General features: G+C 47.5%; 1 protein-coding gene across 4 annotated transcripts in view; it reads left to right on the plus strand.

Annotated features, from left to right (window-relative positions):
* Positions 1–26,522, plus strand: part of WWC1 (WW and C2 domain containing 1) — a 175,808-nt gene that overhangs the window by 48,827 nt on the left and 100,459 nt on the right. The gene's annotated exons all lie outside the window — the stretch shown is intronic.

Genomic DNA, 26,522 nt, shown 5'->3' on the forward strand with positions numbered 1-26,522 from the left:
TTTGTAAGCTACAAAGTAGATGTGCATGTGTGGGATAATAGTACACAGGTTCCTGAACTAACTCATGGAGTTCTTGAAGACATCAGATGAAACAGTAAACGGGAAAGTTCTGCGAGGGGAAGAAACTCTGAGCATCTCTGAAGCAGGTGCTCTTGCTCAAGCCTTAGCAATGCGTCTGTCACAGCAGGAAGCAGGGGCTGCTTGACAAAGCAGTGCAGGGGGTTCATATTCCAAGGAGAGGTTTTATTTAAAAGAGAAATGACTTAAAATAGAAGTCAAACATTTATAGTAAATATTGGGGGGAAAAGATTTGATCAGGCCTTTATTTTGAGAAACAAAACTAAAAAGTTAAAAGTATATTTATACTGTATTTAACAACGTACTGCCACCATGCCCCAGTTCTTAGTTTTAACAAAGCGTTGATTTATTTTTGGTGTAATTATTTGGATACAATGAGCCATTGCAGAAAAGGACATTTTTCTCTTGTTTGACTTTCCCACCAGGCTCATAAGGCAGGTCATTTTTGCAAAATATTGAAGGCTTTATCAGTTTTCCTAATGGCCTTGTTTAAACCCTTGGTATCACTGAAATCCTTCTCTTTTATTATTTTATTTTTAGAGTTTTACTGTGTTGCCCAGGCTGGAGGGCAGTGGTGCAATCTTGGCTCACTGCAGTCTCCACCTCCTGGGTTCAAGCTGTTCTCCTGCCTCCCAAGTAGCTGGTATTACAGGCATGTACCACCATGTCTGGATAATTTTTGTATTTTTAGTAGAGACAGGGTTTTGCCATGTTGGCCAGGCTGGTTTCGAACTCCTGACCTCAAGTGATCCTCACCTCCCAAAGTGCTGGGATTACAGGCGTGAGCCACCGCACCCAGCCTGAAATCCTTCCCTTTTAAAGGCCCTGTTGTTTCTTCTTCATCTTAATGGATTTTCTCCTTTTCAGTTGTTACCTGAGTAACTCAACCACTCCTTGGGTGTGATTGAATAGTTATTCAACATGACATTCACAAACTTCATGAAATCCTGCCTCTTTTAGAATATTAGTGATTTCCCTTGCAGTTGACTTGGATTGTACTTGCATTGCTTTGTCAGATGCTAAGACATCCAGCAGACCCATAAAGATGTTGACAGGAAATACTGATGGCATGGGCTAGACACTAATGTTAAGTGGGGAGCAGTATTTGTTTTTTTTTTTTTTGTTTGTTTGTTTTTTGTTTGTTTTTTGTTTTTTTTTTTTTTTTTTTGAGACGGAGTCTCGCTCTGTCGCCCAGGCTGGAGTGCAGTGGTGCGATCTCGGCTCACTGCAAGCTCCGCCTCCCGGGTTCACGCCATTCTCCTGCCTCAGCCTCCCGAGTAGCTGGGACTACAGGCGCCCACAACCGCGCCCGGCTAATTTTTTGTATTTTTAGTAGAGACGGGGTTTCACCGTGGTCTCGATCTCCTGACCTTGTGATCCGCCCGCCTCGGCCTCCCAAAGTGCTGGGATTACAGGTGTGAGCCACCGCGCCCGGCCGGGAGCAGTATTTGTATAGGTACTGATTTTATTACAAGTACTCAGTTCATGGGTTAATTTTTTAACACAACTCATAGTTTTTATATTTTGATGACTCTTGTTTCTCTAAGTGATCATCTAAGTGCAGGAATCAAGATACATATCCAGTCATTGACTTTCCCCTGATGAAGAGAGCAGGCTGTGGAGTCAGAGTGGCTGGGTTAGAATCCCAGCTTCTACTTGTACAATCTGTGTGACCCTTGATAAGATAAATTGGAGTCTCAGTCTTCTCCAATGCCAGCCTGCAGGGACTCTGTGTGGTGTGAGAGGCTCTGTCCAACACCACATGGGCAGGGAGAAAGAACTGACCCCATTTCATAACAGAATCAGATGGCCCAGGAAGCACCCCCAGTTAACGCTCTTGGGGTTGGGATGCCCAGCCCTGGCTCTCCCTCCACCTGAAGCCCACTGAGATTAATTGGGTGCCTTAAGTCTGATGTCAAAAGGAAGGAAGAGAAGGGTTTGAGGAAGACAGGTTCTTGCAGACTGATCTCAGCAGGTCTGAAGTTAGGCTGAAAATCGGTGTTTTGCAGGTACAAACACTGTAAGGAGATACGAGATACTTAGCACACACCAGTGCCCTTAGTAGGCGTGCCTGAAATGCTTGTTGAGAAAATAAGTGCATGCAGAATACAAGACTCATTTGAATACCTCCTGTTTGGCTAGGAGCAGAGGAATTCAGGTGAGCCATTGTTGAGAAACCTGTGTGACTAGTTAGAATTAGTTAAAAAGTAAAAGCTGGGACCTCCCAGGGCCCATGCTTGGTATGCTCTGAGTGAGGTTGTTCCGTAAGTTGGTGGTGGCTTAGAAATGATTGACAGACATGTCTTATTTTTTAATGTGACAATGGATGTTTGGTTCCATGTAAAACAATTAGAGGAGGAGCTATTTGGTTAGTATCAGGCACTGTGTTTCGACCTATTCCCCAGATGCCTTCATTCTGATGTTGGGGCACTGGACAGACTTTCTGAGGGTCTCTTGAGGTCTTAGGGTCTTGCTCATGCAGGGCAGGAGGAGCTGAGCAGGGCAGGAAATACACCTGCAGCTGCTGTTTTCTGCGGGCATTGTTTCCCTAGATGGTTCCTGGATCATTCTGGGTCTGTGACACTGGGCTCGCACTCTGGGCTGCTCCCCACTTTCCTAATAGGGTCCTTCGATGTCACCCCCAGGCGTTGGCAGTGCCCCCAAACCACTGAGTGACAAGGGTCCTCCTCAGAGGCCAAAGCCAGCATCTCTCCAGTTCAGTTGCACTGACTGTAGATGGGTGCTGTGTCCTGGGGCCTGGGACGCCCTGAGTTCTCGAGTTAACTACTATCAGTCATGTGCCCTCCAGGGCAGACCTCGGGAAGGAGGCAGTTCCAGGGGATACTGCTTATTCAGCCCACCAGGCTCGCAAGGGTCTGTTCCCCGCTTCTGATTCACCTTCAATTGATCACCCTGGCATTGCCTGGAGAGGGAATTTGGAATTCTGTGCCCTAATCCTGACTGATTCTTTAGACCTTTTGTGGAGATGCTGATATTGAAGAAAAGGTCGTGTGAAGTCCGTGCTCACTCTGTTAAGATGCGTTTGTGGGTCTCCTGCTAAGGCAGAACTGAAACCCTGTTTCTGTCATTCCGTCAGCTCATGGCTTCATCTGGGCACAGCCCCTGGGTTCCCTCTTGTACCCTCCCCCTTGGTGTAAGGGAGGCCCTGGAGAAGGTGAAGAGCAATCTATGTGACGATCTATTTCATTTATTAGCCTGAGTGAAATTGGAGGCCTCTTTTCTTTTACAGAGTCATTGTCAAGCAAGGTCAGTCCAAAAAAAAAAAATCCCTATATATTTATGATTATGTATCAAGAATGATTCTGTCCACTGGGGATACTGCAGTGCTCTAAACAGTCCTGATTGCTGCCCTTGCAGAGGTCGCCATCTCCAGAGAAAGAATGTAAGTCATCGTGAAGAGTTGAGAAGGAGAAGCAGATGGGCCATGGGCTTATCAAGCTGGGATCTATCTGCCCTGTTGGAAGAGTCAGAGGAGTCATGCTCAGGAGATGGCAGTGTAATTAGAATATCTGCTATGATAACAGAGTATTGAGCACCTACTGTATCCAAGCACTGTGCAAACACCGGGCATACCTGAGCTCCTTTATTCCCCAGATAGGTGTTAATGGCAGCCCCATTTGACAGGTTAGGGGATGTGATGTACACCTTTTCCTGAACGTGGCCAAGAGAAGTGATGTGCACCAGCCACACAGCTGGCAAGTGGCAGAGCTGGTTCCTGAGCTCGGGGGACATGACTGTGATGCATGTGCACAGGTGTGTGCACAGGCTCAGGTAGGGTGAAGCCCAGGGAGACCCAAGCCCTCACCCTCACCCTCTCTACTGTTTTCCTGCCAAGGAGGGGCATGTCCCCAGGATGTTTGCAGGCTTTATTCTGCCTGGGCAGTGACCCAGGCTCCTTTAATCCACAGCCGGATGGGAAGAGCTGCTGGCAGAGGGAAGGGCCACACATCATTGTCCCTCTCCCTGAAGCATACCTCTCAAGAAGTTCCGGGGTGGGGTAGAAGCTTGGCTGTGAGCACAGGCCTCCCTTTATCCCACCTCGACCTCAGACAAGCCAGAGGAGAGCCACAGACATTTGCCCGCTGGGGGTGCGGCCATCACAAACAGGGACTTCTCCAATGAGGAAATACAAAGATGCCATCCGGAAAGGATCAAGAAGTAGTTGTCCAGGCAGGGTCCACTGGAGAAATACAAAGAAAGAAATTATCAGCCTAGGAAAGGGCCCTAGCAGAGCCATCCTGAAGGTTCCCCAGAAGGAATTTGACTGGGGTGGGGCCAGGGGTATCCAGCCCCCACACTGCAGCCTGGGATCTTTGCTTGAGGGCGTGAGAAGAAAGGGGTTTCTCTTCTGGTGGAAAAGTTCCTGAGTGGTCTGACAATTCCAAAGCTAACACATGTCTGCTGCTTTCAGTATGCCAGACATAATGCCCAGTGCTGTACACACATCATCCTATAAGCCTCCCCACATATCTGTGAGGTGGGGACGATTGTTATCCCCATTTTACAGAGAAGGAAACTGAGGCACGGCGAAGTTAACCAATACGCCTAAGATTCAAAAGCTGGCAGGTGGCAGAGTGAGTTGTTGAATGGTCATGGCCAAGTCCCTTCTGTTCCCTGTGTCAGTTTCCTCATCTCCATAATGAGATGACCAGACACAATAATTTCTAAAAGTCCTTTCATTACCAAATTCCCATGATTGTGTCCCAGAGACCTGTAAGGTCATTCAGCCATGCAGGTGTAGGCCTCTTGGGCATGTGGGTTTCTGATACCCCTACCAGTTCTCTTCCCACCCCTCTGAGATGCCTGTTTCTCAGCAAGCCTCCTGAAATCTTTTGTATATGACACCCCCCACCTTATAACTATACAAAGGTTTTGTTTGTTTTTTAATGCTTTCCAGTTTTGGGCTCAGGAAATGCCTTCTTTCCTTCCCTGTAAAAGATTTCTTCCTTCCATCCCAGTCTGCAGGGCCTCATCCTGGCCAAGCAGCCTCATCCTCTCCTTCGGCACAGCCCTGCAGGCTGGCTCTGTCACCTTCTCATATTTACTGAGCATCTGTAACAAGGATTTGCTCAAGGTCACACAGTCGGTAAGTGGCCACATCAAGCTGGGACCTATATCGTGGTCTGCTGTTCAGCACACAGTAGGTCCTCAGGAGTGCTTCCTTCTTTCTCCCTCATTTGGCTAGCTCTTCTTCCCTTTGCTTCTGTTTGCAGACCGAAGGTAGAGTGGGGCTGGGAGTGGGGTTGGCTGCTCTGGGCCACTGGGTGGAAGGCTCACAGGCCTTCCTGTTTTGGAAGAATTGGTCTGGAGCGGCAGCTCCACCAACCCCAATTCTATGACCAGCAGTGGCCTCCTGAGTAACCCTTTGTTTCCCCAAAATAGCACTCCGCCTTTCTCCTAGCAGGAAGGATGGTTATCTGCATGGGTGCCATCTTTCCGGGCCCTCCAAATGCGGACAGCTCACCTTCGCTGCGGAAAACACCTGCTTCACCTCCCAGCTCCAGGTCATTCCTCTGAGACCGTATGGAAAAGCTCTCAGCTAAATTGGACATTAAATACTAGAGGAATGAATCGGTTCACATACTGGGAAAGTCCAAAGGTCACTGTTCGACGCAGGGCTGCAGCTGTATCATCAGGTCTTAGTTTCTCTCCTCCTGACTCTGCCTGCTGCCGTATTGGCTTCATTCTCAGTTTGCACGTGATGATCTTCTAGGATTGAAGAAAGATGCAAAAAGAGGTCTCTCTGTTCATGGCTCAGATGGAAGTCCTGAGGCTGACTCTGACTAGCCTGTAGTGGGTCGTCGGAAGCTGGGGTCCAGGAATAGTGTAAAATCAGCTGCTCACCAAAGCACATGGATGGAGAATCTTTAGAGAGGTGGGTTCCTCAGGAAATTTGCAATGCAATGTCACCAAAAGAGGCACAAATGGGAGCTTGGTGGCAAAAATCCCACTGTTCCCCATCCCTTCCCCTGCTGGTCCCCAGGTCACAGTCCAGGAGGCTGTTTGGTGTGGGCCGGGAGGGTGCTTGAACTGAAGCTGAGCATGCCTCTTCTGGACTGGCTCTCCCTTGGTTCCCTACTCTTAAGCATTGTTCTGTTTTTCTCCACCCCAACATGAAGGGCATCTGTCCAAGGGCAGGACAGGAGGAAAAGGACGTGGAGGAAAGCCTGTTGTTATCATGATCATCATTCATTCATTCTTCTGCTCAACGATGTGCTTAACACATTTTTATTGAGCATCTAAGACATTGCAAACAATGAGCTAAATGAGGATTTCCAAAACTTCAGTCACTAAGGCACCCTCTTCCCAATTTTTGCCAATAGAAGTAAAATGATGATACCAATTCCCAGCTAGAGACTGGGCGTGGTAGCTCACGCCCAGGGAGCCACCACGCCCTTTGGGAGGCCGAGGCAAGTGGATCATTTGAGGTCGGGAGTTCAAGACCATCCTGGCCAACATGGTGAAACCCTGTCTCTACTAAAAACACAAGAAATTAGCCAGGTGTGGTGGTGCATTCCTATAATCTCAACTACTTGGGAGGCTGAGGTAGGAGAATTGCTTGAACCTGGGAGATGGAGGTTGCATTGAGCCGAGATCATGCCACTGCACTGCAGCCTGGGCGACAGTGAGACCTTGCCTCAAAAAAAAAAAAAAAAAGAATCCCAGCTAGATAGCACATGGAAAGACAATGAGCCTGGAGTCCAATACCCCTTAGTTAACAAAGGAGCCTGGCAGAGGTTGGAGGAGTTAAAGACACAGTAGCTCCAGACTGTCGACTCCACTCTTGATTGAATCTGAAAAGCTGAAGGGGAATTGAAAAGAGAATAGCGTTCTCACTGAAAGATCCAATGTTTTCTCCTGCCTTGGAAGTGCACCTCATAAAGTCATCTTGTGTGCCACCAAAAGGCATCATATACACATGGGAAATGTAAAATACTCATGGAATCCAGAAATGAATCCAACTCGGACCTTGTCTCGAAGCGACTTCGTCTCTAGGAGGCAAGAGAAGAGCAGGATACAAATGGAAGTGCCGTGAGTTAGGATGTGATGGAAGGAGGGGTGCAGGTGAAGGGCTGTGGGAGATGAGAAGAGGTTGCTGTCCTGGGGCCTGGCAAAGGCTGCAGGTGGGAGATGGCGGCAGGCCTGGATGCCTACGGAGGATTTGACTTCCAGAGAAAGGGATTGGGCAGCCCAGCCAAAGGGGAAACAAGAAAGACCAGGGAGGTTGGAGGTGGGTGGAGAACAGCAACCAGTCCTGTTGCAGCCAGGCTGTTTCTGCGCCACATGCCGCCTGCCCACTCTGGGTGTCCTGTTTATCCTTGGATCCTAACGGTGGTGGTGAGTAGACTCCACTCAGAACTGAGACTGGTGTCTGCCCAGGGACTGGCTGCTTCTCTGCACCCTCTCCACTCAAGACACCCTTGTTTGCCCCACATTCTCTGTGCAATAACCCTGCCGTGGCAGCTGATGTGGTAGAAGCAGCAGATTCAGATCTCAGAGCTGCCCTTTGCTAGCTGTAGGACCTGCTATCCCGTTCTTTAGAGGTCATTGAGCACCTTCCTCAAAGGGCGGTCGGGAGCATCCAATGAGACAAGGCCTGGCCCACAGCAAAAGCTCAATAAACATTAACAAGCACGAGTCTTAAATACTGCCCACATGTGCTTATTGAGGCCCTTTTGGCTTCTCAAGCTTTCTGAGCCTTAGTGTCATCATCTGAAAAATGGGATGACCATCAGGTGGTGAAATAATGTTTACAAAGTAAGAACCACTTAGTATGTCTTTGGCAAATATTTCCTTTGCCTGGGTGACTTCTGCTGTGCTTTGGGTTTATCCAGTAATTATTCAAATATCATTCATGAGCTCTGCACTTTTTCCTGATTGTCAGAATAACTCCACAAAGAATTGATATTGTCGTTCCTGTTTTATTAATTGCATGGTGCATGGTGATTAGGAGCTCAGACCCTGAACCTATTGGCCTGATTCAAATCCCAGCTCTGCCACCTTCCAGCTGTAGGACCTAAGGCATGTGGCTTAACCTCTCCATGCCTCAGTTTTCATCTGAAATATATATACGTGTGTGTGTGTGTGTATATATATATATATATATATATATATATTTTTTTTTTTTTTTTTTTTTTTTTGAGATGGAGTCTTACTCTGTCACCCAGGCTGCAGTGCATAGCATGATCTTGGCTCACTGCAACCTCCGCCTCCCAAGTTCAAGCGATTCTCCTGCCTCAGCCTCCAAAGTAGCTGGGATTACAGATGCCCACCACCTTGCCCAGCCAATTTTTGTATGTTTAGTAGAGATGGGGTTTCACCATGTTGGTCAGGCTGGTCTTAAACTCCTGACCTCAAGCAATACACCCACCTCGGCCTCTCAAAGTGCTGGGATTACAGGCATGAGCCGCTGCACCTGGCCCAGATAATAATTTTTAATTATACAAAATGGTACCATCTCACAAGATTGTTGTGGGGATTAAATGGCGTTGATATGGGTAACTCTTAGGTCAATGCCTGTTGCATAGTAATGTCCTGTAAATGAGAACTGATTGTTGCTATTATTGTTACTGATGAGGTGAAGTTACTTTATTGGCTGAACTCTAGTTCGAACCCAGACCTGCATGCTGCAAAGCCCACGTTCCTTCTGCCTCACAGGCAGCCTCCCTCCCACTCTGAACCCCTTTTTGTGTATTTTGGGTCCTTCCAAGGGGCCCGGGAAGGTTCCCACACTCTCCTCAGCAGGTTACTGACCTCCCAGCCCCGTATTCCCTAAGAGAAGGCCACGGCTGACCTTTCCCCTGCTCCCTAGGCTTCCCTGGAGGTACCCTGTGACTGGCCTGACTCTTCCTTCCAGACTTTTCTTCCAGTCTCATGCTGTCCTTCCAGACCCTGAGGCAGTCCTTGCCCTTTGCATATGACATTCTTAAGTAAAGAGACGAGATGCTACTAGTGTGCAAACACGCGACAGCCCTGCCCCTGGCATCAGCCACTCCTGGCATCATCTTGCCAACCCTCCACCTCTCTCAGGCCTCCTGCTGCCCCTCAATGGCCTGCCAGCCCAGTCCTTCTCATCTCCACCCCAAAGAGTTAGAGTTGCTGTCCTTCCTTCACCTGACACCCAGGGAGCCTTCTTTGCACTTGGACCATGATCTAGAGGGCTGTTCCTCCATCGCTCGCTGTGTGCCATCAGGCCAATCAAGCACCTCTTGAAGCCTGAGTGTCCTTCACTGTCTAGTATGTGGTTGGAAAGGTTAAATGCAAGGCTTTATTTATTTGGCCCAATCACTGCCAAGTCAGGGCCCAAGCTACTTCCTGCTTCCTCTACAGAACCTCCTGGGAGTAGTCCAGCATGCATGGATTTCACCTTTCTGGGAATCTTGTGTCACCTTTTGTGAAAGTTTCATTTGGAACGATGTCTTCATTGTTTTCATTCCTCCATATACATGATCATGGATGAATGAATAGTTTGTGTGTTTACTTCCAGCTGAGTTTAAGCTCATACTTGGTGCTGGACATATAATAGCTATGAAAAGATATTTGAAAATAAGCTTAGGCTCTTCCAAAAATGAATGCCTTTTCTTTTCTTTTCTTTCTTTCTTTTTTTCTTTCTTTCTTTCCTTCTTTCTTTAGAGATGGAATCTTGCTGTCACCCAGGCTAGAGTGCAGTGGCGTGATCTCGTCTCACTGCAATCTCCATCTCCTGGGTTAAAACGATTCTCCTGCCTCAGCCACCTGAGTACCTGGGATTACAGGTGCCTGCCCCCACGCCCGGCTGTTTTTTGTATTTTTCATAGAGACAGGGATTCACCATGTTGGCCAGGCTGGTCTCGAACTCCTGACCTCAGGTGATCTGCACCCCTTGACCTCCCAAAGTGCTGGGATTACAGGTGTGATCAAACCCCAGCCTGAGTGCTTTTTCATTTTTTGTTTTTTAATATTGATGCACTGGAACAGACTTAAATCAGGGGCTCATTGTTGAATCTTTTCTCATTGGCTTGTATTTTCATTAAGGAAAAGCAAAATTTAAACTATTTGGATACTTTAAAAATATATTTTAGCTTACTTTAAAAACTAATTTACTCCTCCATTCTATCTTTTTGGGGAACCTGGGATATGCCTAGCCACTAGTGCTGTCCTAGGTACAAAAGTCATGATTCCTGCGGTTTATAAGACCTTTAAGTGCTTGTCATGGACCCAATTCCCGGGTCTGACTGTTGCCCATCTGGATATATGTATATTCCACTCCGCTGGTAAGTTTCTCCTTTGTGGACCTGCCTTGGTTCCATCATTTCGGTCTTCCCAGGGAGGGTTCTCAAGGCCCCTTCTTTGGTCATTTCCAGTTTGCTGTGGGGTGTGTAGAGAGCATTGAGCTTCCAGAGTGAACAGTTTTGTGGCCTGCAGCAGGCCCTGGAGTAGGGCTGTACGCTTTGTATCCCTGGAAGTCTTTGTTAGGCTGGCTTTGTAAGCAATAGACTCAGGGACTTTGCTTCAGGAGGTAAAAAGCAAGACCAAAACGCCCTCAAAGCTTTCCTCTTAAGAGGAAATGGCCACAAGCCTGCTGTGTTCATTCAGCAGATATTAGGGAGCCTCAACTCTGCCAGGGCCTGTGTTTGGTCATAGTAAGACAACGGTGAACTCTGCAGGCGTGGCTCTGTTGGAATGGGAGAGACAGACGGTCAACATATGAACACACAAATACAGTGACAGAAAGTAATTGGGGGAGGGTGGCACTCAGTCAGGCCTGCCCAGGAAGGCCTCTAAAAAAAACAACATTTCAGGCCAGGCGCGGTGACTCACACCTGTAATCCCAGCCCTTTGGGAGGCCGAGGTGGGCAGATCACCTGAGGTCAGGAGTTTGAGACTAGCAGAACCAACATGTTGAAACCCCGTCTCCACTAAAAATACAAAAATTAGCCGGGTATGGTGGTGGGAGCCTGGAATCCCAGCTACTCAGAAGGCTGAGGCAGGAGAATTGCTTGAACCTGGGAGGTAGAGGTTGCAGTGAGCTGAGATCGCACCACTGCACTCCAGCCTGAGTGACAAGAGCGAGACTCCATCTCAAAAAAAAAAAAAAAAAAAAAAAAAAAACCAAAACAAAACAACAAAAACAGAAAACAGCATTTCAACTGAGAGCCAGGCATGCAAAAAGTGGATGGGCAGGGACAGGTAATAGTGTCCCAGGCAGGAGACCTGTGGGAGCAAAAGGCTCTGAGGTGGGAACGAGGTTACTATTGCATTCTGAGTATTGAGAAAGATGAAGCTAGAGGGGCAGGCCAGGGGCAAGGAGTTCTATTCCATCTTATTTTGGTGGTAAGACTTTGAAGAGGTTGGAGCAACGGAGCGACAAGACTGGATTAATGTGTTGTTGTTTTTATTATGGGGGTGGGCAAGGGAGTGAGCAGGAAGGAGTGTAGGTAGAAAAACTGAGAAAATAAACAGCTGGAGAAGTGAGGAAAGGGCGCTGCAAAGTGGGTAGAGAGGGAGAGGCAAAGAGGGAAGGAACAAGAGAGAGAAAGAGACAGACGGGGAGCCAGAGAGACCAAGAGAGACGTCAGTGATTCTCTTGGGGGCTGTGATGAGAACAAGCTATTGTGACTTAGAGGCTTCTGGAAAGCCCCAGGTGAAGGTCCAGTCCGTGGCCTGTGAATGCGCAGAGCATGGGCATCGGTTCTCCCATCCAGGTAGGACATGGAGAGTGAGCAGGAAGGCAAGGATATTGGTTCATTGTCTGGTGCTCTATCCAATTCATGGCAGATTGCTGCAACATGATTTCTGCTGGCTAGATTCATTATGTCGCTGAAGAATGTGTTTATTGTAAGGCTTCATTCTGGAGAGAAAGTAGCAGGAAGCAAAGGAATACACACTATTTGAGCCCTGTTCAGTGCCAGGGAGCTTGCTGATGCGACCGGAGGCCCATGGAGGCGAGGTGTCTGGCCCAAGCTCTCGCGGCTGCGAACCTGGATCCCTGGGGTTCCAAAGCTTTTGCCCGCTCCCCTGGCCTCCAGGCTCCTGTGTGTTGGTGTCCATAGGAAAAAAGCTGTCATACATCGGTGTCAGGCAAGAGTCTTCCAAGTCAGCTGAGCTGGGAGAATTCCCCGGCCCACACCCTGCTCTGATCTGGGAATCGAATGTGATAATGGAGTCAACCTTGTCTCTCAAATCACTGAAACCTGTAGACAATCCACAAGGATCCTTTCTACCTTCCGTGTCACCTTCTTCCCCCAGGACTTTCGAGTAGAGCTATCCAAGGGCTGCAGAACGCACATGCCAGAGAGAGCTGGCTTCTTCATGATGATGATTATACTAATTAAAATGAAACAGGAGTAGGACACAGAGGCCTTGTTTGCTACCCAGTGGGCTATGCATTCCCGGGGGGAAGGGAATTGGCTGTTGTCGCACTTCTCCAGTTACCAGCTGGGAATGAGGGAAGCCCATGGAGATGGTTCCTAGTGGAGGAGATGGAGCAGTGGGCCAAGGCTCAGGTGGCTCATATCCAATAATCCTAGCCCTACCCAGGGCCCTGGGAGCCCTGTCAGTTGTGCAAATTCTCTGAGGGTCATCTGTAAAACAGGGGAATAATCATGATGGTCATGATGCCACTGTTGTGATGGTTATTTGAATATCAAATAAGGTCAAGAATCCCAAAGCACTTTGAGGACCTTAAATATTTCTTCAATCACAAGTTTCTCTTTGTTGGGACAAGCAAAATTTGGAAAGTGGAGGACCTAGCTGTTAACCCTGCTGGGAATTCCAATGAGATCTTTCTTTCTTTCTTTATGAGTTCATTTATTCATTCAGTGAACATTCATTTGGTACCCACCCATAAGATGCTGAGGTTACAACTATTAATAAGATATTAAGATACTGTCTTTTTCTTCCTCTTTCTCTCTTACACACACACGTGCACACACACACGTGCACACATACACGCACACACACACGTGCGCGCACACACACGCGCGCGCACACACGTGCACACACACACCCGCACATATAGTTCTTGGGCCAACTGGAAATTCATACATTCTCCCCGGCACTGGAGCTGAAAGCGTCTGCCAACCTGTGGGTTTCTTTTCCGTGTGGTTCACCATCTGGAGTGGCAACCTGTCTTCTGTGTGTGTGTGCGTGTGTGTGTGTGTGCGCGCGCGCGCACGCGTGCATGCCAGGGTATTGTGTTCCCTTTCTGTGCTTGAGCGGCTGAATGAACAAGAGAAAGAGCAAAGGCAAAGAGGACAATGCCCAGAAGTCATCCTAGCAGTATGAATGAATAATTCATATTGTATCTGCCTCTTTCTAGGGCTTCCCAAAATAGCTGTTTTAATTGCTTATTTGTTTCACTGCTGACTTTCATCCAGCCGCCTTCAGCTCAGAACACTTCGGTGTTTCATGTTGACTTGCAGGTAGGGCTTCCCTTCAGGGAATAACATTCTATTTATGTTCTTCTTTAAAAAGAAATGATGGGAGAAAAATAAACCCATAAAGCAAGTCGTACTTTTCAGAGGTGAAAACCATTTTTCAACTCTTGTGCAGAGCTCCTTTGTAATCAGTTACTATAGGCCTCTGTGGTCCTAAAAACCAAAGAAATAGCAGTCGAGTTGCAGACAAGGTGGCTTCTGGCTAGATCAGTTGCCCACTGTGATGCGTTCACTTGGGAATCTGAGTGTGCAAACACTTGGGATCCTTGCATATGGTGGGCCATGCTGGCTTGTGGTTTTCCAGACATGTCAGCTGCAGCATCTGGAACAGGTCTCAGGAAGGCCCTGTCTATCTGGGTGGGTGACCTGGGGAAACAGTGTCATGTCTCCCTGGGGCCCTGGTAGGACACCTTTGGTAGGCAATGCACAGCTTAGTTTAGAAAAGGCTTCACATAGTGGTCCTGGAGGGATGACTTGTTCTATACAATAAGGAGATGTCAGGAGGTGTGTTCAGAGAATGAATGAGGATGGGCAAAGAGAGCTCAGTGAGTGTCAGGGAACCTGAGTGTCCAGAAGGATCCACTCCTCTGGCTGCATGACCCCGAACACATCCTTGGGATACAGTCATGGAAACTCAGCCCTGAAAGGTCCCTGTAGCCATCACTTTGTCACCTCATGGTAGGGATGGGCAAACAGCAGCCCAGGGTCTGGGAAGGTGCCCACAGTCACTCAGTGGTATAGCTGAGAATTGATACCAGTTGGATTTGCCTCTCAACAAGCTGAATGTCCTTGGACAAACCAGTTAACCTCTCTGTGCCTCAGTTTCTACATCTATAAAATGGAGCTAGTAATACTATGTATAAGATTGTTGGAAATCAGTTAATATGTTGCATTGAATTGACATTTTCTTTTTTCTTATAACTTTATTGAGGAATTTTTGAAGTCTTCTAAATGGTATGTGTTTAAACAATTTTATGAGCTTTGACACGCATATATATATGTGTGTCATACACACACACATACATGTATACATACACATGTGGCAACTCCTCATCATAATCAGTATAACAAACCTTCTTATCTCCAAAACTTTTCTTGTGCCTCTCTGTAACCCTCTCCCTCTAACCCTCCTCCCCAGGCAACCACTGACCTGCTTTCTGCCCCTGTAATTAATTTGTTTTTTCTAGAATTTTGTATAAATGGAATCACACAGTATATGGTTTTTGTTGCTGGTGGTGGTGGTGGTGGTGGGGTGTGGGTGTGTGCGTGTGTGTGTGTGTGTGTGTGTGTGTGTGTGTGTGTTTGAGACAGACTCTCACTCTGTCACCCAGGCTGGAGTATGATGCCATGACCTGGGTTCACTGCAACCTCTACTTCCCCAGCTCAAAGGATCCTTTCCCCTCCACCTCCCAAGTAGCTGGGACTACAGGTACACGCCTCCATGCCTGGCTAATTTTTTTATATTTGTAGAGATGGGGTTCCACCATGTTGCCCAGGCTAGTCTTGAACTCCTGAGCTCAAGTGATCCACCCACCTCAGCATCCCCAAGTGCTGGGATTAGAGGCGTGAGCCACCACGTCTGGCCTATACACTATAGAGATTTTTATCTAAAGTGTGTCTGAAATTAATCTTCGTTACTGCCTATTTTAATAGTTTATTCCTTTTTATTGCTGAGTAGTATTCTCTTGTTTGGCTATACCACAGTTGTCTATCCATTTACCTATTGATGGATATATGGATTGTTTCTAGCTTGGGGTTATTATAAATAAAGAAGATATTGATTTTAAGAAGCACCATTATTGTACGTGCCGTAAGAAGGGGAAATTGTGCCAATTAAACTATGTCGCAATGTTTTTATGTAATTAGAATGTTTATTTTATATTTGTTGAAATAAATCTTTTAAACTTAGTTTTTTTGGTTTTTTTCTCTTTTAACTCACATATCACTTTTATGTGTACAAAAAACCCGCAAAGGAATACATGAGCGAAATAAAGCTGTGGTGTTCCTACAGTGTCTTCCCATTCAGAATCCAGTTCTTTGGAGTAGCTTTTTAGCTGAGTTATTAATGTCTGTGCTTTTAATATTGTCCTTTGTGCCCTTAAGAGTGTTAGTCGTGCAGCCTTGTTATAAGGACCCACAAAGGGACTCAAAGCCTGGCAATTCTGTAGAGGTAGCCAGCTTCAGAGTCCTGCTTTGGGAATGTTGCTAAACAGGTCTGTTGACTACGTTCTCCACACCTTTCCACAACCATTTGGTTCCTAGGGGTTAAAAGTGCTTACAACTTTATTGAGGAATTTTTGAATTCCTCAGTGTCTTGTCTGTGGGATTTTTATCCCAAGCCTGTGGCACCCATTCCACCAGGGGCAGTGCTGGGTCTTTGATATATGTGCACACACAGACAGTGACAGCTCTATCAGGACTGCTGCCTAGCTGATGGCAGTTGTAGGATGTCAGTAGTGGTAGCATACATCAGAGTTTCAGAAAATGCTGAATGTGTTTAAAAATGTGCATCTTTTGGTGAAATAGGGTCTATGTAAAGGACATTGGGCAGTGCCTGGCACTTGGCAAATACTCAGTGAAATTTCGCTTTTATTATTATTGCTATTACTTTTTTTTTTTTTTTTTTTTGAGACGAAGTCTGGCTCTGTTCCCCAGGCTGGAGTGCAGTGGTGCGATCTCGGCTCACTGCAAGCTCCGCCTCCCGGGTTCACGCCATTCTCCTGCCTCAGCCTCCTGAGTAGCTGGGACTATAGGCGCCCACCACCGCGCCCGGCTAATTTTTTTTTTATATTTTTAGTAGAGACGAGGTTTCACCGTGGTCTCGATCTCCTGACCTTGTGATCCGCCCGCCTCGGCCTCCCAAAGTGCTGGGATTACAGGCGTGAGCCACCGCGCCCAGCCTGCTATTACTATTAAGCATCAGTTTCCTGTTGGTGAAATTGGGGTGACGGTACCTGCCTCACAGAAATATTGTTAGAATAAAGGAAGCGATCTATTTTACATGGAGCATATGGTCCCATGCCTAGTGCTTCACTGGCCTTAAGTGGAAGCTGCCCTGACCTTTGGGACAGGTTGACCAGATATTAGACTAAAGCTGCAGAGGGTGCCTTAGTGGTGTTATATTCCAGCTTCCTCATTTTGCAGGTGGGAAAGACCCAGAGAGAGAGGGTTAAGGTCCAGCAAGAGGAGTGCCTTGCCCAAGGGCATTGTCAGGCTTCAAGCCCAGATCTCATCATTCCTCTTCCAGTGTTCTGTCTAAACCATACAGTCATGGGAGGGGCCCTAAGTCAGACAGGATCCCAGAAAAGTCTTCACGGTCAATTCCATTTCTAGAAGGACCAGCTCCTCCAGCTGTGTGGTAAGGGTCAGAGCTCAAGGAGCAGAAGATTCTGGAATGGCCAAATTCCAGGGCAGGGTGAGCTGCTGCCTCTGCAGTTGCTGCTACCAAGGCTTCTAGACAGCCCAGCACCTGGGAAGAGCCCTTGGGAACCCAGCTCATGAGGCTGGAAGGATTAAGGCTTGGGTTTGAGTGTCGCCAGAGTCCTAAACACGGAAAGGAGGAGGGCTGTAGGCCTGCCTGGGGTTGTGTGCTAGATGCTGTGTCGAGTCTTCTCCATGCACTGATGAATGCAAGAACCTGGGAAGCAGGTTTTCTTGTCTGCTCTGTACCTGCAGGAAAACTGAGGCTCAGAACTGAGGGAGGAATGGGCTGAGATTACACAGTTAGGAAGGATTGAACTGGGAGTCCTCTCCGGTTCTGTTGGCTTTTTCTTTAGGGCACGGAGCTTCCATAGCCTAATTCCTAATTCAGGAATGAGGATGAAGCTGGGGTTGAGCTGGGTGAGGAGCAAACAGATATTCCAGGGTCTTCATTCTACTGTGGTGTGGGACTTTTAGGAAATTACCTTCTAAGGAGGTAACAAGAAAAATGAAGAGCCCACCTCCCAACCTCATTTCTCCATGAATGGGAGCTTCATAGTTCTCCATCTTGGTTCCTACCCAGTGATCATTCTCCTTCAGCATAATAGGGTTCGTTAGCCTGGGAAAATGCTATCAATACCTATTTCTTGGAGGCTGTTCAGACACTTATTGAATTTCAGGTGGAGCCAAGCCCAGCACCAAGCTGATTTGATCTCCTGACATTATGTGATGCAGGGCTGGAGTTGGTCCCCAGGTTCCCTAGGTCCTTGGGTGTCTCCAGGCAAGTCTTTTCTCTCTGTCCCTCAGTTTCCTCATTGGTAAAGAAAGGGAGTTGATTTGTTGGGTTTCTTTTAATTTTAACGTTCTCTACATTGGGGGCCTCACTTGTACGGCTGAGTGCAGTGGCTCACACCTGTAATCCTAGCACTTTGGGAGGCTGAAGCGGGTGGATCATTTGAGGTCAGGAGTTCGAGACCAGCCTGGCCAACATGGTGAAACCCCATCTCTACTAAAAATAGAAAAAATTAGCCGGGCATGGTGGCAGGCGCCTGTGGTCCCAGCTGCTCAGGAGGCTGAGGCAGGAGAATCGCTTGAACCCAGGAGGCAGAGGTTGCACTGAGCTGAGATCATGCCAATGCTCTTCAGCCTGGGCAACAAGAGTGAAACTCCATCTCAAAAAATTAATTAATTAATTAATCACATTTATCAAGCACTCACTGTGTACTCATGTGCTGTTCCATGCATTATCTCATGTAAGCTTCAAGGAGCACTGTGGGGCAGGTCTGAATGGTACCTGCCGGAAAGGCCTGTTGTGAAGGCCAACTGAGTAAATATGTAAACACGTAAAGTGCTTGGAACAGTCGCTGGTACATAGTGAGTGCTCAGTGTATGTGTTCTTATTTTTCTTGTTTTGCAAATGTGAAAACTGAGCCACAGAGAGTTTACATATCTTGTCCAAGGTCACACAGCTAGAAAATGACAGAGCCTGGATTCAAAGCCAGCGAGTCTGGCTCCAGAGCCCTCTGCTGTTAAGCGAGAGGCAGGAGTGACACATTAGAAAGCACTGGGGACAAAGTGCATCCAGAGAGTACCTGTCCCCAAAGGCGTGCTAAGTCCATTTTTAAAATATAGCACTGTAGTAGATCAACAAACATATCTCCAGGCTGAATTTGGCCCTCAGGTTGTCAGTTGGCTTTATCTCCTCTAATCCGTGATTTGGTTCTCAGAACTGAACTCTTAAACCCAACAGGCGGCACACAGAGGGGATTAGCAGCCCGGATTCACCCCGTGTCAGTGAGTAGGAACGGATAAGCATAGAGACTCAAGATGGAGGTGAAGGAAGGGGATGGGCCCAAAGGGCACAGGTGTGTGATCTTACCAACCCAGCAGGGCAGAGGGAAGACGGCATCCAAGATTTGGCAGCAGGGAGGTGAATCACTGGTTTGTGGGGGCCTAGTCTGAAGGTAGGGAGGGTTTGGGGTGGAGGGACAGTCTGGAATCTCCCCTCCAGCTCTCCCTCCTCTTCTTTTTCTATAAAAGAATTTTAGGAATGGGAATGACTAGGCCAAGAAAACTTCTGGATAAGCCAACCCAAACAGAGTAAGGAAGCACAGAGATCTAAGGGTGGAAAAGCCAGAATTTTGAGACAGGTGTTCTGAGAGTAGAGAACAAGAGGGAGGGAAGTGCTTAAGAGAAGAAGAACTTGGGAATTCCAGGTATAAATGCCTCCTCCTTCAGAAAGCAGACTTTGAGAACCAAATCCAATGCAGCTACCGTCTCCTACTTTCTCCCATTTAACTTTCTAAAAAGAGAGAGGAAGCCAGGTATGGTGGCTCACACCTGTAATCCCAGTACTTTGGGAGGCCGAGATAGGAGGATCACTTGAGGTCAGGAGTTTGAGACCAGCCTGACCAACATGGGGAAATCCAACCTCTATAAAAATACAAAAATTAGCCTGGCATGGTAGCATGAGTAGTCCCAGCTACTCAGGAGGCTGAGGCAGGAAAATCACTTGAACCTTGGGAGGTGGAGACTGCAGTGAGCTGAGATCACGCCACTGCACTCCAGCCTGGGTGATAGAGCGAGACTCCATCTCAAAAAAAAAAAAAAGATGGTTTAAGCAGTCCCAGCTTCTCCAGGAAGGGAGGTGGTAGAGTACAGTGCAAGGTTTATTAGTTGTGCAAGCCAGGACAATTATTTTGCTTCAGTTTCCCATCATGAAAATGGGGTCTAAAACCTAACTAATCGTAACAGCCAATGTAGATTGAGGCCTGAATGCCGCGTAGTCAGACAGCCCATTTTAACGCAGCAGTGACTTTGAGCACCGCCATCTCATGGATGAGGAAACAAAGCCACACAGGTTAGAGTTAATGCCCAAGGGGACAGAGCTAATGAGTGACAGTGCCTGTATTGGGGCCCAGATGTCTGACTCCAGACCTGTGAGTTTTAACCACCACCGTGCATCTCTTAGGGTGAAGACTGATAATGGTTGGTGGGGGGGTGATGGTGGTGATGATAGCTCACGTGTTAAGGATTTGAGATGAAGGGTGACGTGATTCTTCACGATGCACAGAACTCTCTGATTATGTTTACAACCCACATTTATCAAGGGCTTGTCTCGTGCCTGTCCCGGCGCTAGATACTATATAGGTTATCTCATTTAATCCCCACAACACTCTTACTAGAGTGGGACTTCCCGTGTAAGTTTCAAAGAGAAGAAAACTCCTCTCAAGCAGATTACATAACCCACGCACAGTTTTGGAAGAGGCGGAGCCTGGGTTTCAGCCTTGCTTCCCATTCCTGAGCCTTTGTGGGTAACATCTACCCTGCCTCCTCCTTAACCATGGAGCTGACCACAGCTCTCTTTCCTCCTCCCCTCCCCAACCCTCCCTGACTACACCCCATTGCTGCATTCTCTCCCTGCCCATTGGCCCGTTGGCCTTTCACATCTATACTGCTGACCTAGCGCCTTATTAAATATCCCTGCATCCTCTAATTACCTGAGGCTTAGGCCGCGGGTAGCGTTACAGCCACATACACTCCCATGGAATGTTGTGGGGATGACTCCCTGCCTGTTTGGAGTGTGAGTCTTGTTCCCCGGCCAGACCCTCAGCCCCTGGAGGCAGAAACCTGGCTTCTTCAAGTGTCTGAGCCCTCGTAGTGCCTAGCATGGGCCTGGGGTGCCATACCCACTTGATAAATTCTTGTTGCTTGGTGGATCAATTGAAATGAGGGTGGAAGGATGAGAGTGGAACGTGAGGCAGAGAGTGTCTGTGGGTCACCCTCCAGCTCAACACAAGGGCAGTGCTCAGAGGAATAATCCAAAGTGCATACCCAGGCCCCAGAGCCCCCACAGCCAACCTCCGCCTCCACTTCACCTGAATAGCATGGATCTCTCTGAAATGGATCCCTGTTGATTTGCTTCTGGCCAGGGTGCATCTCGCCCTCTAGACTGTAAGGGCAAGGCCCTATCTGTCTCTTTCCTCTGTAGCTGGTGTTAACGAAGGCTCTGCTGTGTGTCATGTATTCAGCTCTCCTAACAAACTTGAGAGATGGTTATTTTTATCATCCCCAGATTTGTTAGACAATGAATAAAAGCGTCTGAACCAAACTGAATGAAAGGAAGGAGGACTTCAAACATTGCCTTTCTTCCTGTTCACTCTGGTGTCCCCGGAGCGAAAGGTGAAGGGACTGCTTAGAAATGGTGCTCTGCAGCAGCCCCAGGTGGAGAAGCGTTATCAGCAATTGTGCAACCTCAGCTATGGGAACTATGCGTGTGAAACAGCCCGGGGCGGGAAGAACCAGCCTGGCCATTGTGCCTGGGCTGGGGAGGAGAGGTTCGGCTCAGTTTGGACAGTTCTTGGCTTGGAGTCTGGAGAGCCCTTTGGAAAGTGATCCCGCCCAGCCAGCCCTCAGAGAGAGCAGGCCAGCATCCTGCTGGACGGTAATAAAGAGGTTACTGTGGGAAGCTGGGGCTTGCTCGGGAAACACTAGGAACATGAAAGATAGGGTATGCATTCTTCAGTCCCGAGAGAATCACCACCCAGTATTAGACTTGGCAGAGGCTTTCCTCTCCTCCTCGGAGCCGCCTCCTTAGAAAAGGCACATTGTCAGAATACCAAATGCCCACCGTGGTCTCATGTCCCCACAGCCCGTAGGAAAGTGACTACCAGTTACCCACTGGTGGTTGCCCCTGAGAGGAGGGTAAGGGAGGCTTCCAGCCCCCCCAGGCGGCTCTCCCCGACAGGTGTGCCTGTGTGCTGTTTGTAGGGTGCTCCTGGAAGAACCTACCTGTCTCCACGGCGACACATCCGGCCGTTTTTTCCAGGAGGGCCTGTTGAGAAATATTCAGGAATGTTTGTGCTCCTTTAGAGATTTGTAATTAAGAAGAGGCAGAACCCGTTCTTGTCTGGCACCCTCCCCTCTTGCCCCTCCAGCATCTGGGTCATTTGATTTCACAATTGGGGTTTTCGGCAGCCCGAGATGTGGAGGCTGGAAGCAGGGACCGACTGAACCAGGCTGGATGGTGGTGAATTGCTTCACCCGAGGGTGGGGGCTGGAAGTTCCAGGCAGGCCCCCAAGTCCTGGCCACATCTGAAAGCAGACATTTCTTCCCAGGTTGCATCCTTAGCACTTGCCCAAGGTGAAACATTTCAGGCCAGAGGAGTACCCACAGTTCCCCGGGGAAGTGGGGGTGGCTGGTTTAAATGGACAATTCCTCTCCTCAACTGGCAGGAAGAGTGAGTGTGTGCACGTATATATGTGTGAGTGTGTCTGTTTAAATCTTTGTGCAGCCAAAAACACATCTCTTCATCCTGAATGACACATCTCTACACACTGAATAATTCATCTCCCTCTTGGCATTTGTTCCAGAGAGAATCTTGCTGTCCAGATTTCTTGTAAGTTGCATAGCCTTCCATAGGAGCTTCCTTGTTTCCCATGGAAGAGCTCTGGGAGTCAGGATATCAGTCAGTCAGCCCTTTGGCATTTCCCCCGTGATTGCATCAAAGGAGAATGAGAATATCAAACCCAAAATGTTTCTCTTTCCTTTGTCCTCTCCTAGCTTTGGGTCTTCTTGCCTCCCTCTGCTTTATTGCTCTTGGGCACAGTGTCTAGGCTCACTGCAGGTGGAGTCACCATTGTGCCCTGGTAGGGTATCCACATGTCTGTCACATTACTGATGCTTGGAGCTAACAAATGTATTTAGCTCTGACTTCTCAATGTGTAAGGCTGGAACAATCAGTGGAGTTAATGGTTTTCCAGATAGTGACACATTTTCAGTGTTTCAGTGCCATCCTCCTAACCCCATCTCCATCCTCCCCCCCGGCAAGCTCAGTAAATCATTTGTATTAATGACTTTGAAACACTTTTTTTTCCTTTTTTTTTTTTTGAGATGGAATATCGCTCTGGAGTGCACTGGCATGATATCAGCTCACTGCAGCCTCTGCCTCCCGGGTTCAAGTGATTCTCCTGGCTCAGCCTCCTGAGTAGCTGGGATTACAAGTGCCTGCCACCATGCCCGGCTAATTTTTGTATTTTTAGTAGAGACGGAGTTTGACCATGTTTGCCAGGCTGGTCTTGAACTCCTGACCTCAGGTGATCCACCTGCCTCAGCCTCCCAAATGCTGGGATTATAGGAGTGAGCCACTGCATCCAGCTGACTTTGAAACACTTAATTGCCTTTTTATTAAGCTGCCATGGATTTCCCAGGTCTTTTGAATATCCTTGCACCAACACATAGATAACTGAAGGTCCCAAATATGCTAAAGCCCCCATGCCTTTTGCCTGCTTCAGGTGTCCCTCTGGTCTCGTTTCACCGTCTGTACCTCTAGCAGAGCTTGCTCTGTGTTCCAGATTGTTCTGAGACTCACTTCGTCTTGTTAATTTTTATTAGCAGAGCTCGAGTTTTGGAATCTGGCAGTGGAACTTCAGGTTATACCTCTGGTGTTTACTAACTGTATGATGTCAAGCATGTTTTCTTATTTGCAAAACAGTAAGAGGACTTGCTGCCTGGAAAGGGAATGTCACATACACAGCTTGCTTTCTAGGCCTAGAGTTAGCCATTAGTCAACATTTTAGTTATGATTAATATATGAAAACAGCAAATACATTAGTTAAAAAAAAAAAAGCAAGGAAGAAAAGAAAGAAAATTACACTGAAATCCCTGTATTCAGATAGCATTTTAATGTGTCTCTTTCCAGTTTCTTTACTAACACACATACATACACTCTTCAGGCAAAATGTCATACTGTAACACTATCCTGTAGCTTTTATCTTTCAACAGTGTGGTTTTTCTCAGAGTATATTGAGAGCATCTTTCATGTTAGCAAAATAAAGAACACTTCATCTTTTTTTTTTTGAGATGGAATTTTGTTCTTGTTACCCAGGCTGGAGTGCAGTGGCACGATCTCGGCTCACTGCAACCTCCGCCTCCCAGGTTCAAGCAATTCTCCTGCCTCAGCCTCCCAAGTAGCTGGGATTACAGGCATGAGCCACCACACCTGGCCAGAACACTTCATTTTTTGATTGTTCCTACATAGTAATTACTTTATTCACCGATGCACAAATATTTATTGAGCACCAATTGTGCCAGACACAGTATTCTGTAGTTTAGATGCACCACTGATTAAAATCACTTAATCTCCAAGGAGGAATTTTGAAAAGTGATGATCCATATGCAGAAACAGGGGAGCTGTTGGGAAGGGGATGTATCTTCATGGTTTTCTGGGTTGCAAACTGTCTATATAAGATTCATACCTCTGCTGGTAGGTGGGACTTCTCTGGGCACAGTGCAGGTAGAGGAATGAGCCAGAAAGAATGATCTGGCTGGTGGCCTGACCATGCCTGTTTCCCCACAGATGGACCTGTCATCAGCCATGGAGTCACTCCCCATGGAAGGCATACCTGTGTGTGGAGCTTTCCCTCAGAGCCCCTTTCAAGGCTTTGTTAGATGAGGTGATGTTAGATGAGGCTTTGCTCTTGGTCGCTGGTCTTCATTCTCCATAAGGAAGAGGGAACAAACCACTTAAAGAACTTTGAGCAAGACACTGAGGGAAGTGGCCTTTTGTTTCTGACATCTGGCAGGGCGTGGGGGGCGGTGGTGGGTGGCCTGGAGATGGCTTTGGAGAAACTTCATCCAGGTCATCTAGAGCAGGTGCTCCTGAACCAAGTGCATCCTGAGCCGAGGAAAGTCCCCATCACCTGTGTCGAGCCCATTTTCCCTCCTTCTACTCCAAAACGGTGGCTTGTGTTTTCCCATGGGGCTTAGGAGATGCATTGAAGGTGTCAACTTTCAAGAGAATCTGGTAGCTCCCTGCAGGAGCCCTAGAGACCAGCCATCTTGCTTGAAATCCCAGCTTTGTCTTTGACATTGAGAATGTTATTTAGTCTTTCTTTGCCTCAGTTTCTCCTTCTGGTAATGGAGGTAAGGATAACTAATGATTTTTGAGTGCCCATTCACACTGGCACCTGCACTAAAAGTACTCACAAACAGGCCTTATTTAACCCACCCAACAACCGGAGAGTTAGTACTGTCCTCATTATACAGATAAGAATACTGAGGCTCAGAGAAGTAAAGTAAGTTGCCTAATTCACACAGCCAGTAAGTGATGCCTACTAAACCCTTATTTGTTTTATTGCTGTTGGTGGTGGTGGTGGTGGTGGTGGTTGTGTTTTAGAGGCAGGGTCTTGCTCTGTTGCCCAGCTTGTAGTGCAGTGGTGCCATCACCGCTAACTGCAGCCTCCAACTCCTGGGCTCAAGCGATTCTTCCACCTCAGCCTCCCGAGTAGCCGGGACTACAGGTGCGCACCACCATACCCGGCTAATTTAGCACATAGTGTGTTGCACATCACATACCTCTGGCCTCATCCTCATGGAACCAGCAGCCTTCCACAGTGCAGCAGTAAATTACTATCAGAAGCTTCTGGGTATTCATTCATTCAACCAAAAGATATTTTTCATAGCCTGCCAGACCCTGGGTGTGTAGTGGTACATGAACACACCAGGTCCTGTCCAGCTAGGGCTCTTTCAGCATTCCTTTCTTCATGTATTTTTCTTTAAGTTGGATTTGGAGTGGGTTTTAGAGGGCAGGAGAGTGTAAGCCTCATCTTTTTTTGGTTTTTCCTATGTATTCATTACATTATTCATCCATTGTGCTTTTTTTTTTTTCTTTTTTTTTTTTGACACAGAGTTTTGCACTGTCACCCAGGCTGGAGTGCAATAGTGCGATCTTGGCTCACTGCATCCTCCACTCCCCAGGTTCTTCTGCCTCAGCTTCCTGAGTAGCTGGGATTACAGGCACCAGCCACCACGCCCAGCTGATTTTTGCATTTTTACTAGAGACGGAGTTTCACCACATTGACCAGGCTGGTCTCAAACCCTTGACCTCAAGTGATCCACCCACCTCAGCCTCCCAAAGTGCTGGGATTGTAGGCATGAATCACTGTGCTGGGCCCCATTGCACAAATATTTATTGAGCACCAATTGTGCTGGACACAGGATTCTGTAGCTTGGTTGTACCATTGATTAAAATCATTTAATTAATCCACAGGAAGGAATTTAAAAGGTGATGATCCATATGCAGCAGCAGGGGAGCTGTTGGGAGGGGACATATCTAGCAAGTCTCTTCCTTGGAAGGAAGCCCTTGATGAGAAATACCTAGACCCCAGCCCAGTCATCTCCCGTCCTGTCCCATTGTACTTCACTTTGCCAATCTAAAGAAAGAATGTGAAGCAGAGCCTTCTGGGCTTCCAGAATTGGGATCGGGTAGGAAGCAGACAGGAGAAGGAGGTTGTAGAATATGTATTTTAGGCAGAGGCAGCAATGGGAAGAAACCAAAGTGACTGTCTGGAGGGGCCACCCAGGCTGAATCTCATATACCCAGATTCCCAGCTTCCCATACTCTGGTTTAAATACTTGACAAATCGTTTGTGATAGTTTTCCAGCACTGACAAGCCTTTGTTAGTTTAGTTGAGTGATTTGTTTATTTGATTTAGCCACTGAGACTTGGTGATTACTACCATTTCACTCCCCACAAGATGGGGACATAGAGAGCGGTTATTGCTAAAAGATCAGTTTGGCCTGGA

The sequence above is a fragment of the Macaca fascicularis genome, chromosome 6 (assembly GCF_037993035.2).
Source record: "Macaca fascicularis isolate 582-1 chromosome 6, T2T-MFA8v1.1".
NCBI lineage: Eukaryota > Metazoa > Chordata > Mammalia > Primates > Cercopithecidae > Macaca > Macaca fascicularis.